Source organism: Perognathus longimembris, chromosome 11 (genome assembly GCF_023159225.1).
Source record: "Perognathus longimembris pacificus isolate PPM17 chromosome 11, ASM2315922v1, whole genome shotgun sequence".
Lineage (NCBI taxonomy): Eukaryota > Metazoa > Chordata > Mammalia > Rodentia > Heteromyidae > Perognathus > Perognathus longimembris.
This window is the reverse complement of record NC_063171.1, coordinates 28,250,156-28,252,660: the sequence shown is the minus strand read 5'-3', so window position 1 is coordinate 28,252,660 and position 2,505 is coordinate 28,250,156.

The window sequence follows — 2,505 nt, the reverse complement described above, 5'->3', positions numbered from 1 at the left end:
GATGGAGAGAGAGGTAGAGATAGGATGGCTTCCAGATTGTGGATTAGACTGGGCAGGCCTTTTATGGAGTTAGGGAGCATTCTATAATATACATAATATATAAAAATATAATAATATGTATACACATTTTTTTCTTTGTCACGGGGCACTGTCTCTGATATTTATTTTTGCTCAAGGCTTGCACTTTACCACTTTTAGGCACAGCTTCACTTCAGGTTTTCTGGTGGTTAATTGGAGATAAGAGTCTTACAGGCTTTCCTGCCTGGGCTGGCTTTGAACTGGGATCATCAGATCTCAACCTCCTGAATAGCTAGGTTACAAGCATGAGCCACCAGCACCTGACTGGTATATATTCTAGGGCTGTATACAAAGAGTTTTTGGTTGTAAATAAAAGATATCTAGGTTGAATTAAGTTAGGTGAAGAGGAGAATTCTATACATTTGAGGGAGATGAAGACTCATGGTACTCGGTGATAGCTGGGCATTAGAAACGAACTGGAATGAGGATACAAGTACCATTATGACTTGTCTACTCTCCCTCTATATTTTGCTTTGTGATTTTTGCTTGTTCCTTTCTTGAAGACCAGCATCATTTGCATCTCTATTTGATTGATGAAAATGGTACCATTAGTTGCCAATTTTACTCCTCATCTGTAGTCTAGCCATCAGATAATGACCAATCCCATGTTCAATTCCACATTCCCAGGACAAGGTTTGATTAATAACAGCTTGAGTGAGTGGCTCATTCTGGTGCACACTGCTGTGGCCAGAGACTCATTTTCTTTTATGCCCTCTGTATTCATGAAGCCTCTGGCTGCAACCATGTGGTGGATGGAGGAGGGAGTCTTACAGAAGGAATGCATGGAGAGGGCCTGGGGATGAGGCCCAGGGGTAGATAGCACCTGCCTGGCCAAAAGAAGGTTGTACAACTTCATAGGTTTTCTGGGCTTTTTCATTAATGTATCTGTGATCCAAAGCATTGGTGCTACATCAGGAGTCCATTCTTGTTTGTTCCAGAGAACAAACACTTCACTCTGTCAACTTATCACATTATTCATTCAACATACAAGTGATTGACATTGGATTGATGGGATTTTTTTTGATTATTGTGAACAGTTAATACATCTTTTTTTTTTTTAGGGCTAGAAGGCAAGTTATAACATTAAATGCTGAGATTGGAAAAGCATTTAGTTTGGAATAAGTTTGAGTGTAAGGCACTCTTGGGACAATCAAGTGGTGAAGTACAAACGGAGACAGGAAGAGGACATGCTATAACAATTGAGATTTATCTTGTTTTCAGCCTTTATGTTGAATTAAAGCATATGAAAGTCTTTGCGTAGACTGAAGCATGAGACAAGAGAATGCTTGCTGTATATATAACAAATGGTAATGTAATAACCTAGGGTGGGGAGTGTGAAAAGCCCCACCCCATGTTGTCATCACTGCCATGCCCCACTGTGGAGCATAAAAGGGGATCCTGCCCCACATTGAGGGGGCCAAACCACTACCCCCAGCCTGCAGGCTTCCAGGGGATATAAGAGGGCCGGATTTCCGGGGGAAGGGAGAGGAGGCACGGAGAAAGGGAGGCGCTAGGAGGTGCCTCATGGAGCTGAGCAGTGCTCCTGTTGAGGGGAACCCGGGCCAGCAGACAGGAGAGGCCAAGCCCCGACCTGCGGATGGAGGAGGCCCGAGCCTGGGTCCTGTGGTGTGGAAAGGCCAGCAACCAGGCCTGTGCACGGAGGAGGCCTGAGTCTGGACAAACGGCGCGCAGGGAGGCCCGTGTCTAGGCCTGCAGAGAATGGAGGCCGGATCGGCCTAGCTCTGGGCTGGGAGGGAGGAGAGGTCTGCAGAGCCGAGGCCTGCTGAGAGCCAGAGGCCCTAGGAGAGCTGACAGAGAGGAGCAGAACGGATCAGAGAAGAGCCTGAGGCCTGCAGAGGGGCCCGGAGCCTGATGCCTGTGGAAAAGTCCGAAGCCTGGTGCCTGTCCAGGCCAGAGCAGACTGCAGAAAGCGGAGCAGAGGCCTGAGCAGACCAGAAGCCCATGGAGAGCCACGTAGATCAGAGTCCCTCAGAGAGGAGAGAGGTCTATGAAGAACAGAGGCCTGTGGAGAACAAGAGGCCTGCAGAGAGGCCTGTGGACAGGAGAAGCCTGTGGAAAGTAAGAGAGGAAAGAAACTCGTCCCCTGGGTGCTGCAACTGTTTCTAGCTCTGGAGTAGCCAGGGCAAGGCAGTTGCAAACTGACTAATAAAACTCATTTGTCACCTTTAACAGTTCTCGATGGATTTTCTCGCTCCCGGGAATACAACAGTAAGAAATAGCAACATTTAGGAAGCGGAAGAAAGAGGCTCTTAAGGAAGCTCATGGACGTTTATCACTGGAAAGAACGGGTACGGAGTACATGGTTATGGCCAGGGTGAAAAATCCGACTTCTCCTCTTCAGGAGATAGATAGGGTAGGCAATGACATAAGGAGTTTCAAAGGTCAGAATGAAGTGGTAGATTAAAT